This window comes from Canis lupus, chromosome 31 (genome assembly GCF_003254725.2).
Source record: "Canis lupus dingo isolate Sandy chromosome 31, ASM325472v2, whole genome shotgun sequence".
Lineage (NCBI taxonomy): Eukaryota > Metazoa > Chordata > Mammalia > Carnivora > Canidae > Canis > Canis lupus.
Genome location: NC_064273.1, coordinates 23,157,514 through 23,174,830, shown reverse-complemented (window position 1 = coordinate 23,174,830; position 17,317 = coordinate 23,157,514). Strand labels below are relative to the sequence as shown.

At 36.5% G+C, this 17,317-nt stretch overlaps 2 long non-coding RNA genes across 2 annotated transcripts in view; one reads left to right on the top strand and one right to left on the bottom strand.

Annotated features, from left to right (window-relative positions):
- Positions 1–17,317, top strand: part of LOC118353001 (uncharacterized) — a 52,767-nt gene that overhangs the window by 34,461 nt on the left and 989 nt on the right. The gene's annotated exons all lie outside the window — the stretch shown is intronic.
- Positions 9,822–17,317, bottom strand: part of LOC125754132 (uncharacterized) — a 134,250-nt gene continuing 126,754 nt past the window's right edge. The window contains exon 3 of the long non-coding RNA XR_007407597.1: positions 9,822–10,048. This is a non-coding gene — a long non-coding RNA (uncharacterized LOC125754132). The remainder of the gene's footprint in view (positions 10,049–17,317) is intronic.

Genomic DNA, 17,317 nt, shown 5'->3' with positions numbered 1-17,317 from the left:
ATTTAAGAGATAATCTTTCAAACTAAGAAAATTTTAAACATATGAAAAGAAACCCACCTTATTTGACAAATAGTTATACTATCTACATAAGGAATGAAAGCTTTAAGTATCCTTTGCATTTACCTTTAATTGAACAGTAAATCCATTCACAGAGCCTTCTAAATCAGAAGGTATATTTCCCCCTCCAAAAAAATGCTGAAACAACTTCCTATCCATAACTCACACCTTTTAATGGACTCCTGGAAAATTCTATTGAAAAATGGTATTCAATGAAGTCATGTAACTCTCCTCAAATAATGTGTCCAATCTTTGTATCTAATGCCTACAACTAATCTTCTATTGAACTTAGTTTTAAATATGGTTGAAATTAACTCCCTTTACTCTTTTTCTTTTATCATTTATAATGGTTTTCAGATCTTGAAATGTGCATCTTTTCCAAGCAAGTTACACAGTCTTCTCAGAAATTGCTCTTGTCTGAGCTAAGTGTCCCTCACGTGGCTTGCCATAGAAATTCCTGGTAATCTCTAATCTAACACTTCCCTTCTGTTTCCAATTTTTTTTAAACTTTCAGTCTCCACAACTATACCTTAAGATCCTAGAAGAAAGAGTCTCTATCAGTCAAGTTTCAGCCAGAAGACCAGAACCCGTAGAAGTTATGTTAATGTACTTACTGCAGACAATTGGCTTAGCTGATTTTGGAGTCTGGCTAGGCAAGTCCAAAGTTGGAGGGCAGGCCTTTAGGAAGAATAGTCCAGAACTCAAGGGTGGGAGCTGAAGGTTCAGTAACAAGCAGAATGTCTTCTTTGGGGAAAGCTCAGTTCTGCTATTAAAAATTTCAACGGATTGGGGCCCCTGGGTGGCACAGTCAATTAAGCATCTGCCTTTGGCTCAGGTCATGATCCTGGAGTTCCAGGATGGAGCCCCGCATCAGGCTCCATATTCAGTGGAGTCTGCTTCTCTCTCTCCTTCTTCCTCTGTCCCTCCCACTGTGCATGCACTCATGAGCTCTCAATCTCTCAAATAAATAATTTTAAAAATCGTTAAAAAATTCAACTGATTAAATCAGGCCAATCAGATTACTTAGGATAACTTTCTTTACTTAAAGTAAATTGATTATAGACATTAATCACATCTACAAAACATCTTCATAGCAACTCCTAGATTAGTGTTTGATTTAGAAATTGGGTACTACAGCCCAGCCACACTGATAAAAAAAAAAAAAAAAAGAAAAAAAGAAAAGAAAAATCCCTTAACTCCCATTAAAAAAAAAAAAAAAAGTTAACATCCAGAAGAATAAAAACTTATACCAGCCACCCACGTACTCCTCACCTAGATTTGAAATGTGCTAAAATTTGACTAATTTGCTGTATCTGGTGTGTGTGTTTGTGTACATTTTTGAAGTTATTTGAAAATATATTGCAAACATCATTACACTATATCTCTAAAACCTTTAGCATGCACCTCCTGAGAATGACATTCATCTACATAACCACATTTGCATTACCCCCTCGCAAATAAATGAGCAATGATCTTATAAAGTTATCTAGTAATCAGTTCATATCCAAAATTTAGAATTATTCTATCACAATAAAGAAAGAAGAAATTAAGAAATGAAGCAATAAAGAAAGCAAGACACAAAGAGAGAATTTTGAAGTTTCCTCCCAAAATTGAAGGTCAGCTAAGGGGTGTGTATACCTAAAACATCTCCTATGTTATACTCCTTTGGGGCTCTACATTCAGTGTTGGGTTAATTCCTTTCCCTATCAATGCCAATTTGAAAGAGTGTGAATATTTGCATTACTGTTATTATTGATAATGTTATTGTAACACTGGGATTTATATTTAATTCATAATTATATTTTGTACTTAATATTAAAAACACTGAATGACTGTTGAATTGTTTAATAGGATTCAAAATTAGTATTAAACTGTCCTTATGATGAAAGAGGCCAGGCCAGTTTTGGGTAAAGAGAAATGGAAAAATGGAATAGATCAGAACAAACAGCACATGTGTGTTTCCTCTGGGCTGTTTCAGCTCTCTTCCTCATTTAAACATACTGTTCACAGATCCTCACCATCTTTCCTGCCATGAGTTAGGAATCACTTGGTTTAAAAATCCTTCATCTGGATGTACCAGTATTTTGTGGAGGTATTTCTCTTAGGCATTCCTTTAAAGATAACAACCTTATGCGTGACAACATTCCATTTTTCTTTCATCCATTTAATTCCTCAAAATGTTTGCCCATTTCCCCAGGATATAAATCCAGTTTCAAACAGGATTTGAGGAAGGATTACCTCAAAGAATGTTTTCTGAGACATTTAAAAATGGTAATTGATGATTTGAGTATTTTGCTTAGCTAGGTCGGTTCTTCAGCTGCAGAGAACATTCTGTTCCTAGGAAGTAGTTTTACTATATAGCAAGTGCTTAAGAAAATAGGAAAAGAAATAAACATTCTGAAAGTTAACCTTGTCTGACTTCAAATCAACCTTGGAGTTTTGTGCCAGGATCCTAGGAGAAACAAATAAACTGGATTGTGTTTGTGTCCTTCACAATTTGAGGAGTTCATAGAATTTGTTAGAAGTTCACATTGAAGCAAAAAGAGGCTCCACCCTGAGCTCCTGTCTAGCCTTTCCATAATAAATTGAAGACCTGAAACATGGCCATTAGTGACATAACTATAGTGCAAAGGCCTGTCCAAGGGCAATAAATGCCATTGTATCCCCACTCCCAAATTACATTGCCTCACAGCCTGCATTGGGCTAGATTTAGTGAGTTGTTTGGTCAAAATACATGGAAAGAAAGCCTAAGAACTAGCTGTGTAGGCAAGAAAAGGAAAGACTTTCTGGATGGAACAGATCTATAAAACAGTTAAATCAACTTGAAATATGTTATCTACCATTTTAATAACAGGTTCTTAAGGAGCTTAATATGGATCCCAATGTTTCTGAATTCAGATACTAAGCTAATATTAAAGAAATTGCATGGGCTTTGATAATTTTTTTTAATTTTTTATTTATTTATGATAGTCACACAGAGAGAGAGAGAGAGAGAGAGAGGCAGAGACACAGGCAGAGGGAGGAGCAGGCTCCATGCACCGGGAGCCCGATGTGGGATTCGATCCCGGGTGTCCAGGATCGCGCCCTGGGCCAAAGACAGGCGCTAAACTGCTGCGCCACCCAGGGATCCCGGGCTTTGATAATTTTTGACATATATTTCCCCATTCTTTTGCCATCTTATATGTCCCTTGATCTTCAAAGGGAACTCCAATTAAATCATTTCAATATAAATATGCCCTATGTTTCATTTGGAATTCTTTTTAGTTTGGAAATAATGACTTTATGTGTCCACAAAAGAGCTACATTTCCCAATTTTAGGTCTAGCGTAATCCACTGACTAGTTGTCTTCACACACCAATTAACAAGAATAATTTCAGGCACGTGCAGTAGTTAACTCATGAACTAAAGTGGGTTTAGGTCCCCACTCCTTTTTCATTTTTATGAGGAGGTTGTGCTGTGTCCACATGTAGTTGTTCTTATTGTTGTTCTTTACATATAAGAATTTGTTTTGTTTTATTTCGAGAGTATTCTGAGCCTGAAAAAAAATGTCTTATTTACTATACACAGTGGAACAATTTGAAATAAGATCTATTTTAAACCTATGCATTCTGGTAATAATAATTGTCTTTATGCTTCATATGAAAGTTATTCCACCTTATCTAACACTTGTGTCTCACTGGGCCACCAGAAAAAGAATATGTTATCATATTATGAAACCATATCTCAGTGTGTTGTGCTTTTCTTTTTCTATTGAGAAAAAATGTGGAGTGAGTGAATATTGTCATGAAAAGAATTAAAACTTTGGTGCCAAACACCATCTTACAAATCCCACCACTTATGCCATCCATGGCCAAGAAGAGATTCTTTTGCAATGAAAAACTATATACATAAAAGGCAAAAGCTGAAAATAAGAATAAATATCTAATAAAAATATTAAAAAGCTCATAATTTGGATTGTACACATATGGATTAGGTGAAGTAACTATACCATAAATCACTAGGGTTACAGGCATTAGTAAAAGGTAAAACATTGCAGCAATAATAATTTTGTCTCTAAAAGTATATCTGCTAAAACTCTTAAGTGCTGATGGGATCCAGGGCCTGGTCCCTCTGGTCTGTTTTACTCTCTGTCTCTGGATCTAGTCTCATGCCTTTAAATACTGTCTACTAATGTGACCCACATTAGTAACAACCTGCTCCTCTTATCTGAACTCCAGAAGGATACATCACCAGAGATCCTGGGTGGCTCAGTGGTTGAGTGTCTGCCATCAGCTCAGGTCATGACCCCAGGGTCCCAGGATTGAGTCCCGCATCAGGCTTCTTGCAGAGAGCCTTCTTCCTCTGCCTATGTCTCTACCTCTCTCTCTACATCTCTCATGAATAAATAAATACAATCTTTTTAAAAAGGATACATTGCCTATTTAAGTGACATTTGGACAATTCTAACAAGAAGATAAACTTTGCCATATCAAGTCCTCATCAATTTACCTCTGATATGATCAATTGTATCATCGTCTGCCCAGTAATTTACCTAAATTCTTTGGAGTCATTTTCCATTTCCATTTTCCTTCATTCTTCCTATTCATCTACAGGCAAATCTTCAGGCACTTTTACTAAATATATGCTCTCTGCTACTCATTGCTGTCATTGCAATACCATGTCTAAGCCTCCAAACTGCATTCATGGACAACCACCACAGACCCTGACCCTTACTGGACTCCTGCCCTCAGATCCATTTACCCAGAAGCAAACAGTATGATCTTCCAAAAATTGCATTCAAATTTATGGTATTCTCTTTCCTAAAACATTCCCATAATTTTCTATTTCACTTACAATAGAATTTATTTCTTTTATAATGTCTACACAGGATCTGGCTCCTGTCTTATGCTCTGATTACATGCTATACCAATTATGACTTGCTCACTACAACTACATTGGCTTTCCAGTTTTGCAAGTTTACCAAGTTGGTTTACCAAAAATCCTATCTAAGGATTTTTGCATAGTTGTGTTCTCTCCTGATCCCCAGATCATTGGTTCCATCTTGACATTAAAGTCTTAGTTTAATTTTTCTTTTAGTTTATTTTTTTTAAAAGATTTTATTAATTAATTTGACAGAGAGGGAGAGAGATACAGAGCACAAGCAGGGGGAGCAGCAGGCAGAGGGAGAAGCAGGCTCCCCACAGAACAGGGAGCCCAATGCAGGGCTTGATCCCAACATCCAGGGATCATAACCTGAGCCAAAGGCAGACACTTAACTGAGTGACCCAGGTTCCCCTAAAGTTTTAGTTTAAATGGAACTCCCTCAGTATAACCTGCTTTATTTACAGTTTGAAGAAGCCCCCAGTGACTGCTTTTAAATTATGTTGCTCTATCAAAGTGCATGCCACTACTTAAAAATGTCTATTTTTTGATTTTTGGAATATTTTATGGTAAACTCTGAACTGCACAAAGCTATGTACTTAATAAGCTATCATCACTTAATATTATTCAAACTGCTACATATATGAAATGGTTTTTGTTATTCCCATAATCAATTGACCCCAAGTCAGTGTTTAGTATCACCACTCAAATGATACTGGATTGCTTAACAATATTTCATAATGTATGATAACCCTAAAAAATAAGATATATTCAAGAACTGGCTCCCTTGTGCTTTCTTCCTCAAACATGTCTTCACAGTCACCCATCACACTGATAAGAAATACCCAGTTCCAACAGAAAGCACATGAGACATTGAAGTCTTTAAACTTCATCATCCATATCTACATAAATGCACAACAACAAATATTAACAATAGTAAAGCTTTTGCATCAGCAGTAGAAAACTCGTGGGTACTGTTTTCTAAAATGAAATCTGGACCATTAAACTGTCACCTTTTTTCAGATGTCTCCTATTCTAGTATAGATTGAAAATTTTAGGACAATTGGGATTTGTTTAAACACTGATTTTCATAAATTGGAATTCCAAGAGTGTTAAACAGCTGCCAGTCAACAGATAAATCTACAGACTATAAAGATGCCAATGTCAAAAAAAAGATCTGCTATTAATATAAGAGTACTGAAATGTATTAAATACATTGAAGAATAATACTCAAATAGTTGCTGATCACCATATTCAGCCTTCTGGAAAGAAATGACCTCAGAGATATTCTACTTAATGACATCTGTTTTACAAGGAAGATATATTAATTTATACACCCCCTCACATACAGACACACACATTACTTTGCAAGCACATTGGGTATCTTTTTTTTTTAACATTTTATTTATTTATTCATGAGAGACAGACAGAGGCAGAGACATAGGCAGAGGGAGAAGCAGGCTCCCCATGGGGAACCTGATGTGGGACTCGATCCCAGGACCCTAGGATCACGACCTGAGCTGAAGGCAGACGCTCAACCACTGAGCCACCCAGGTGCCCCACACTGGATATCTTTTGGTTTAGAGTACCTTATCTAATGTACCTAGAAGTGAGGAAACCAAATCTTTCCTGCTGCGTTCTTCATTTTAGTTTCCAATATTATACCAGAATTATGCCAAATTTTGAATTCCCACAATTCATTTTTTTCTACATCACATAAATCACTTCATATAAAGCTAATAACAACAATAAAGTTGGCATCACAGTACAGCTGAGTTAAGCCCTTGGTATGTGACAAGTATAAATCAGGACACTAGACAGAGCAGTATGACCAGTGCACAGCACATGCTGACCTTACATCCCCTTGATTCTATTTCTGCTACTTCTAGCTCCATTTTGAAAAAGCTGAAAATCCTACAGTTGTGCCAATATTGATTTTGGTGGTCAGTAATCAAAAGGAATTAGCCAGGGAAATTCAAAAAAAAAGTTTTTTTTGTTTTTTGTTTTTAAATATACTATTTATTGGCCAGATATTCAGATTTGGAAGGATTAATTATATATTTTTAATGGGATTGAATATTTTAATTGTGTTTGGTTTAGACAAGTGGCAAATAAATTCCAAAACCCAATTAGTAAAGGTTTTATTTGGAAAATTCAAATATTTAGAATATGGAATATATTGGGGGAAAAAAGCCCAGTGGAAAACTTAGCTCTATATTACAATAGGTTAATTATAAAAATATCCACAATTATTCTTATTCTGGTTTTCATATCACTTGCAATGTTTTCAAAATTCCTCCCACTAAGTGGTGGAGTTTATTCATTCAGCTTTTGAAAATTTGCTGTTTTGTGACTTGTTCTGTCTAGGAATACAGCTGATGCAATATTGTGTCCATTTCAAATTGAGGCCTCAAGAGGCCTTGTATAGAATTCTGCTCACTCTTTTTAAATTCCTTTTATGCCATGTGAAAAAGTCTGGACTAGCGTGCTAGAGAATACGAGACCTAGAAGCAGGCAACCTTATTTTCCTAGCCAATGCCATCCTAGACCAGCCTACAGCCAGCCAACCTCTGAGCACGGGACATAATACTGCTAAGACTAGCAGAGCTGCTTCCCTAACTCATAGCTAAATTCAGGTGCATAAGAACAGCTAAGACCAGAAATTCCCAGTTGACCCAAAATTCATGAGCAACAATGCTTTGCATGAGTTTTATTGTGGACCCTATAATATTATATCAACAGATAACTTATTCTTAAGAAAATGCCCCTGAGAGTTGCAAAATATATCTACTATAGTCTTCTGGCTCTTTTGGGATGCAGGCCCAGAACTGTTACAGGATATACTTCTGAGAATCAATGTAAATTGAATATAGCTACTTTATTCCTATAGCTACAAAGATAACTGAGGACCAATACAGTGTCTAATGCAAAGTAAGTACTCAAATATCTGTTATATACATTAACTAATATTTTTCTAAGCAAAGTCCAAATATTCTAAAGTGTATTAAAAAATCTGGAATTAGCCAAATTCCTATCTAATTTAAGGAAAGGGACATGACTAGTCTTTGCATTTGCCAACTGAGAGGCCTGGTAACAACAACAACAACAAAGCCATTTTTTAAAAGCACAGAATGGGATCACAAGGTCATAAGACACTGCAAGCCATAGTCTTGGGGGCACAGATGAACTATAAACTAAGGAGAGCAAACATCTGGAACCGGTTATATGAAGAACAAGAACTTCTAAAATAGGTGAAGCAAGGAAAGAAGAAAAGGGTGCAGAGCAAGAAGCAAAGAGGCAAGATTTTTGGGTGTTGCTTTTCAAACATCGGCTTATGTTCCCAGCTCTCCTTTAGGGCCCAACAAGTTTGTTCTGTGTGTCAGTGTTCGGTTTTGGCAGGAAGCAAGAGGCACAGCAAACAATGTGGTATTTGATGCTGTGGCATGGCTCACTTATTTCCCCTTTTTAAAAGTGAGATGCTTACTCTCCATATGCCTAGAGCTCTGTGTGCCAGCAACCCAAAATTGAGGCCTTCTCCAGGAATTGTCCTCAGCCAAGCAGAGCTGCCTTGTTCTTCCTTCATCCCTGCATGAACTAGTCAATGTAGGGGTATGAAGGGCTGGTCCTTTGCCTCAACTAAGAGCATCTATGAAGAGTCATCCCAAGGCCTGAAGCTCTACAGGGACTGCTGAGGCTCCTGCTCTATTACTGGTCCACTATTCCTAATCCCATTCTCTCTACTTCCTTCTGGGTATAGTTCCTAAGAGCATGCACAGGGGCACAAGAATCCCTATCTCTGCACTGTGTTCCTGGAATATGAGAAAGACAAGCTTTGGTACCAAAAGTGGGCTGAGAAAACAGACTTCAAGCGGGAATTTTATAGCTATGTCATTGGCCACATGGCTTGTAGGTGGAATATAGGTAGCCCCTGGAAGGCAAAGGTGCGGCAGCTGCTAAAATCCTTGGCAGAAGGGAATGAATGCACTGGTGAGTGCAAGACCTCAGACATTTGAGAGATGATATGAAGTAATAATTGCAGGGATCTGGAATCAGTTGGCTTTTGCTAGGGGTTCGCAACATTTTAGAAAAACTGCTGTGAAAGACTGAAGGTGATTAATTATCAAATGCAGGCTTGGTATGAAAGTCAGAGGGCATCCCAGCAGCACAGAAAAAGTTTCATCTCCTGTTGCCAAAAGACTGAAAAAGCTGAGTATCAGACCCATAACTTGATTATAAAATTATAATGTAAGCAGAGCTCTAGTGAAGGTTGAATTCTCAAGATCAGCAAATCTGTGAAGCCCTGTCAGTGTCCTTATTCAAGAAAAGTAAAATTCTGCAACTTGGTATGGGGATATGAGGGCAAGGCCTTGAAAATCGTGAATCTCCAGATTAGGCAAAATAGAATTCTGCAGAAAGGTCACATTCTTCCCTGTTAAAGTCTAGCTAAACCCCTTGCGATGGGATCATGGCCATAGTCATTTTTTCTATAGCCATTTTTGTGCTACAACAGCAGAGTTGATGAGTAGTTGAGGGTGAGCTCAACTCCCAAGACATTAGCTATCTGGCCTTTTAAGAAAAAGTCTGCCAACCCCTGGTCTAGAGGATTTTTCACAGTTATTCTATTCCATCCCCATATAAAAGAGGAATAATAAAGTCTAGGTCCAGTTGAACTCACAGTGGATCCATTGGCGAATGGACTCACCCGAGGGTAGTTTCTTTGTTCCCAAACTGTATAATGGAAATGATCATGTTGATAGTTGGCAAAACTACAATACTCCTTTCCCTTAGGATAAAACCTAGCATAGTGAGGACACTCAAGTGGAAACCTGTAAAACTGCCCTACAGTACCTGTCTGGCCAAGAGATTAAAACAAAAACAAAAAAACACAAAAACCGCAAAACCTATTACATCATAGGAAGAAAAATATTATTCAAAAAATTTTGAACATATCTGTATTGTCAAAATGCCCTCTACAAAATCTGGAAACCTCCTTGCAAGTGAGAAGACTATTGGAAATTCAAGGTGGTAACAGTCTCCATTGCAGTTGCTCTGCTGGATATATTTTCTTCGCCAGAGCAGATCCACATGGTCTCAGATATATTGCATCCATGAAGTATAGTATAGTTGAATCCTATAAAGAAATAGAATAAGATACAATTATATTCATATGCGATGGGCTGCCAATATATATTTTTCTTCTAGGACTTAGTTTACAATCCCATCATGTATCATAACTGAACCTGAAATACTTATACTGTCAGCATATCCCACAGAACATCACATTGATCCACTATATTGGTGACATCATAGGAGTCAGATTAGATAAGCAAGAAGTGGGAAGTTTATTGAAAGCCTTGATTTTCAAGATGCCCGTACTCCGGAGAGTAGAAGATAGAAGTACAATAATAAAGGATACCACCATGTCAGTGAAGGTTTAAGGGACTAGTGATGTGGGGTGTACTGGGATATACTCATCAAAATATTGGGTTACTACATTTTTAATCTCCCACAATTAAAAAGAAAACACAGTACCTGGTAAGCCTCTTTTGTATTTGAAAGAAACATATCCTACACATAGGAAGATAATTCCAATCTAGTTGATGAGTGGCATGCAAAACTTCCAGCTTTGAAGAGGGCCCAGAAAAGGAAATGGATCACCATGAAGTCCAGGTTGTGACGAAGCAGTTCTGACACTTAAGTCATATATAGGAGACTTTATACATTAGAGGAATCTTCAGTGGGCAGTTTGGGGAGTGGTAGTCTTAGAATTACAACGAACAACCCTGGATACAGATAAAAACCATGTCATCTGAATCTGCAGACTCAAAAAGCAGCTCCCAATATATAACTGGATTCTGGTAGAGACCAAGCACCTGACTGTGGGCCATCAAGTGTCTATGGGACCACAACTGCCCATCTTGGGCTGAGTATCTGTTATAAAGCCACAAAATCAGGAAGACCTAGAAGCAGTGCATTTTAAAAAGGAAGCAGTATGTTTGGAATCAATCCCAGAAAGTAAAAATAAGCTACACAATATGTGGCCCAGACCACCATGTCATTCTTTATCATTGACCCAGCATCTCTCCTTTGGCTCATACTTATGGCCATAGAAGATACCTCTTATGGGCCATCTAACAGAAGTAAAAGGATGAGCTTGCTTTCCAGAGTCCTCAGGTTACTAAGTAAGTTCAAGCTTAAAATAGACTGTTGTTTTACAACAACCCCACTCAGAGATAGCCCAGAAAGACAGTGGTGATTGTAAATTCACCCAATAGTCAGATCTTTTGATGGTGTACCTTGTCAACCATTTTTTATGGAAATAGAAAAAGTTCATGATAAGCATGTATACAGATACATAGGCAATGGCTAATGCCTTGGTTAGTTTGATAGAAGCCTTGAAGGAAAAAGTTGGGAAAATCTGGGACAAAGTGGCTGGGAGCAGAGGCATGTGCATAAATATAGGCCTTTGTATGACATTTTAATCCCCATCAGAGAGTATTTACTAAAAGAGAGGCTTTAAACAATGTAGATTTAGTAGTAGACCATTGACATCAGCCAGTAACTATGCTCAGCCATCCCTTTGGAACAGAATAAACTTAAGAACAGAATAGCTGTAGTGGCAGAGACGGAGTGATTCATGGGTCCAACATCATGGAATCTCACTCAAATAAGGCTTATCTAGCTACCTTCCTAGTCAAATGTCCAATCTTCTAACTACAGGTAACAGCCATTAATCCTTGAGATGGCACTATACTTCAAGGTAACTGGCCAGACATTTCATGGCAAGTTGCTATCTTTAGACTTCTTTGAATATGGAAGGGACATGATTCATCTTGACTATAACTGACATACATTCTAGGTGTTGGCCTCCCCTTCCTGACTGTAGGACCTCAGCCAGATACACTACCAAAAGGCTTACAAAATTTTTGCCCCATCAACACAGGATTCTGCGTAGGACTCTCATTGTATAAAGAGATCCATTTTGCACAATTGAGATAAGGGAGTTGAAATACAACCTTGGAATCAATTGATCTTATCACATACTGCATTATATGATATGCCAGAAACAATTAGCCGATAGAACAATGGGATGGTCTTCTTAACGTACAGTGTTTTTGATTTTGATCATTTAATATGTTTGTTGGAAATAGTACTTGAGGTCAAGGTTTTGTTTTGCATTATTTTCTCTCCCTTTCTGCACTTTAAGGACTTTGATTAGTATTCTTGATTTACAAACCACCTGCTAATCTGTGGACTGTTATACATGATAGGAATTAACCTATCTTGTCAGAGTCACTATACTTTAGTGCCTATAAATGCAGAAATACTAAAGACACAAATAAAAATGGGAAATGGAAATTATATCTCTGTGTCTGTCTATCTAGGGTCTTTTTTTAATAAATTTATTTTTTATTGGTGTCCAATTTACCAACATACAGAATAACACCCAGTGCTCATCCCGTCAAGTGCCCCCCTCAGTGCCCGTCACCCATTCACCCCCACCCCCCTCCCTCCTCCCCTTCCACCACCCCGAGTTCATTTCCCAGAGTTAGGAGTCTTTATGTTCTGTCTCCCTTTCTGATATTTCCCACACATTTTTTCTCCCTTCCCTTATATATATTCTAGGGTCTTAATATGAGTTTGGAAATTAAGGAAGAATTTCCTATACATCTTCAGTGACATGATTTTATAATTTCATCTGTCCAGTTAATTTAGAAGAAGCCAAGTTCTCTTCAGATATGAAAAAGTAGGTTGTGCTAGTACTAAAAATTCTACTATTTCTTGAATATCATCTTACTAAGCAATTTCAATAGATTTGGCTCAAGGAGATAAGAAAAGTGTCGAGTTCTTAAACAGTACATGCAACAATATACACATTTTAATAAAATGGTGACATTACTCTTAAAGCCACTGGTAATAAAATATAAAAACAAGCATAATGACTTGCTGAAAATTTAGTCTAATAATAAAGCATGAGCTAGACAGTAGCAGAATAAACTGAGAGGAAGTTTGATAAAGAAATAAGAAACACATGTACATTTATGTATCATACCTTTATACTAGATTTGATCTTTAAAAATGGACTTCTTGGAATATGTAAAACAAAAGAATGTTTAGCAATATTATTTGGAAAATATCTCCAATTATGAAGATAATAATTTTTTGCCTATTGAAAATAGAAAACACAAATACAAACATATATATCCACACATACCACTTCAAAAATACTTTTCAGTCCCTAAGATGAACATTTGCATAATCTATTTTTCATGATTATTGCCTAGAAATTACCAATGAAAAGCAGAACAATTTTTCTTTTTCTTTCCAAAGTACAAATATAGTAACAAAGATGCTATAGAACCAGTCCTAATTTTATTTTATTATTTTTTTTAATTTTTATTTATTTATGATAGTTACAGAGAGAGAGAGAGGGAGGCAGAGACACAGGCAGAGGGAGAAGCAGGCTCCATGCACTGGGAGCCCGATGTGGGATTCGATCCCGGGTCTCCAGGATCGCGCCCTAGGCCAAAGGCAGGCGCCAAACCGCTGCGCCACCCAGGGATCCCAGTCCTAATTTTAATCATTCTGATGGTTTCTTAAAATGTATTAAGTATAGATTTTTTGAAATATTATTTTGAAATTGACTGTTATCCACTCATCAGTTATTTGTCACATTTTAAGGAAAAAATTTCTCAAGAGCATAGGTGGTTGAAAAAGTTGTGGTTGATTCGCACAGTTAAGTATTTACCTTATATTCAATAGATAGTGAATTAGGAAATAGTTTTATTCTAAAAGCAGTTTTAATAAATCAATTCAATATGGTTTTCATGTTAGTTTTACCTCTGTTTTAACTAAACTGTTGTATTTTAGGAATATAAAATCTAAAATGACATAGAATAAGTTAATATAATTTCTTAGATGGTATGGCAAAAATTTTGTATCTCTATGCAAAAATAAATCTTGAACCACACCTTGTGCCATATACAGAAATTATAAAACATCTATGAGGGAACTTCTTAAAACATGTACACACACACAGAGAGACAGACAAATACATATATGCACTCAATCTTGGATTAGGACTAAATTTGGCATTCAGTAACATGAATTATAAAAGAAAAATTATAGGTGTGTGGGTAGCTCAGTAAGTTAAATATCTGACTCTTGATCTCAGCTCAACTCTCGATCTCGGGGTTGTGAGTTCATGCTCTGTGTTGGGTTTCTCGCTGGGTGTGGAGTCTACTTTAAAAAAAATTATACATAGTGGCATCTGTCAAAATAAAAATCAAAAAATGTTGCTCTTTGAAAGGAAAATCAAAGCACAAGCCAAAGACTGGGAGAAAATATTTCCAAACATAGGTAATAACAACTGGTATCAAGAATTTATGAAAATATTCATGATTATTACAAAATATTCTACAAATGGACAAAATATTAGAAAAAACAGTTTTATCAACATCACATGTATCTGTACTTAATATCATTGTTTATTAGGGAAACATGCTTAAAAACACAAATGAAATTTCATTAAACATCCTTTTGAATGGCTTTAACGTCAAACTATGAGTATCAAGTTGTGGCGAGGATATGGACCAGTTACAACTCTCATACAATGCTGGCAGTAACATTAAATGATACAGCTACTTTGGGAAGTAGTTTGGTACTTTCCTACAAAGTTAAACATCCATTTACCACATAGCCCAGAAGTCCCCTTCTAGGTAGATCTGAAAAAGAAATGAAAACATATGTTTGCATAAATACTTATACACAGATGTTTAACTATTTTGTTTCATAACCACCCAGAACTAAATCCAAATGTTTGTCAGCTGGGAAAGGGTATACAAATAGTGGTTTACAATGGAATACTAAAAACTGCAGCAGGACTGATGAATTGCAAATGTATCATGCTAATTGATAGAATCTATGAATGGCCACAAAAAATATGATTCTGTTCATATGAAATTTTGGAAAAGGCAAAACCATGTGGACAGAAAATGGTTGCTAAACGTTGGAAAAGGAGAAAAGATTGACCTCAAAGTAGCATGATAGAATTTTATGGGGTGATGGAATTATTTTGACCATGGTAATGATTTCCTGACTGAATGTGTTTGTCAGAATTCATAGAATTATATAACTTAAGGGGGTGACTTTGACTGTAAATTACATTTCAATAAACCTCACTTAAGAAAAATAGTTCAGTAACACAAGTAAACTTAGGACAATTTCTGGCACACAGTTAGCACATAAAATACTAGTTGCTATTGTTACTGTTATCATCACTATTATTGAAATAATAAAAACTTTTTTCACAAATTAATAACCATAATTTTCATAGCATAGGATAAGAGCATGATGCAATCTCATCAAATATTTATATGGTCAAATACTTCTATAAGAGCACAAATATTCTAAATAGCAAATTTCCATTTAGGAATAAAAGGTCAAGCATTCTATTTTTGCTTTTTCAGCAGTCTATCTAAATTTCTAAAATAGATTAAAAAGTGTTTGTGTATGCATTTTTACTTATGCAATGTTTACTAACCACTTATTATACATCAATCCTTTGCTATGCATTGGGGATCTACTGGTAAAAAAAAAAATCACTAATAACTCTTACCCTCATGTAATCCAGTGCTTTGCATAATCAAATCATGCAATAATGGTAAAGTCAAAAATATTTTGACAAAATATGAAAGTCATGCTAAATACCGGATAGGAATATATGTGTATAATCTTCAAAGAAGAATGTTTCTCTGCTACCTGGGCAGTGGAAGTCAAGTCAAATAGAGCACTTGGGATGAAGCATGCAAGCAAGATATTACATACATTAAAGTTGGGGGAAAAATAAAAAAGCTTAATGAGGAATTGTGATGTAAATTTACATTGGAATGAAGGATGTTACGGTCACTATTGCTGCATAACAAATCATTTAAAACCTAACTGTGTCAAACACACTATTTTACTGGTATCATAGACTCTGGGGTTCAGAGCTGTTTGTCTAAGCTCCACAATATCTAGGGCTCCACCTGGGAACTTTCTAGCTGGAGGCTGGAATCATTTTGAGGTGCCTTTACTCACATCTGGTGGCTGATGCTGCTTGTTGCATAAAGTCTCTGGCTGGGCTATTGGCTGGATACCCCTAAGTGTCCTCTTCATGTCTAATAAGTGTTAAGTCTCATTTATATTTCTTCTCTGCATGGTGACTGAGAGCATATATCCCAAGAGAATAAGGTGAAAGGCAGAGTATATTAAAATCAAACCTTGGGAATGTCAAGCCATCATTTCAGCCATATTTTCTTGGTTGGAGAAATCACAGAGGTCCATACAATTTCAAAGGGAAGAGTGAACAAGGCACATATCCGCCACATCAGCACATACAATGAAGGGAATATCAAGGCTTCGTTGAGAAGGGAAATTTTGGAAAATGATATGTGCTACAAATGGCGCAAGTGTTTGCCATAAAGTTCTATGAATATGGATATAAATTGCAACTGGTGATTGCCCATTTGAAATTCTAGTAATTGACATCAGGGTTAAGTGAATAACACATATTTGTCTTTGAACATTTAGATCCCTAGTACAAGCAAGAACTTCCTAAGTTATTCCCATTTTAGGGCAGCCCAGGTGGCTCAGTGGTTTAGCGTCGCCTTCAGCCCAGGGCATGATCCTGGGGACCCAGGATCGAGTCCCACATCAGGCTCCCTGCATGGAGCCTGCTTCTCTCTCTGCCTGTGTCTCTGCCTCTCTCTCTCTCTGTGTGTCTCTCATGAATAAATAAATAAAACCTTTAAAAACAATTATCCCCATTCTATAGAAAAGTGTTCTATTAACATTCAGATCATAGAAGCAAAACTCACTTTCAGCTAGCTAGAAGTGTACTGTTTAGCATATACTGATTCACAACATTTATTGAATGTTTATCATGTGCTAAGTGCTAACTATAAATAGTGAAGCATCATGTTTTCCATAAAATACTTTTATTAAATATTCTGTCAGTTTTTAGTATTTTTTAAAATTTTCTTTTATAGATAAAATATTTTCTCAGCTTACGAACTGTTGGTTGGATGTTTGCCAGTTTGATTACCATTAAGGAAACCCAACTAGACTAATATGCCTTTTGGGGAATGGGCTGAGATGAGGAACTTAATGCATTCCTTACTGTTATCATTTCTCTGACAACGTAGTTCTATGGGTTGAATTTAGAGTCACAGAATATCAGTTATTTGTAACTAACAAATACAACCCTCCCCAAACTGAAGAAGTTAAAGCCTTGCACCAGAGTATTACATATGTCCAGGTACAATACAACCCACAGAGAGGATACTATTGTGGCAGTAACATAGGAACATCAAACATCTTTTTGTTAGTATCTTCTCTTGATGTTATGTACCTGTTACTT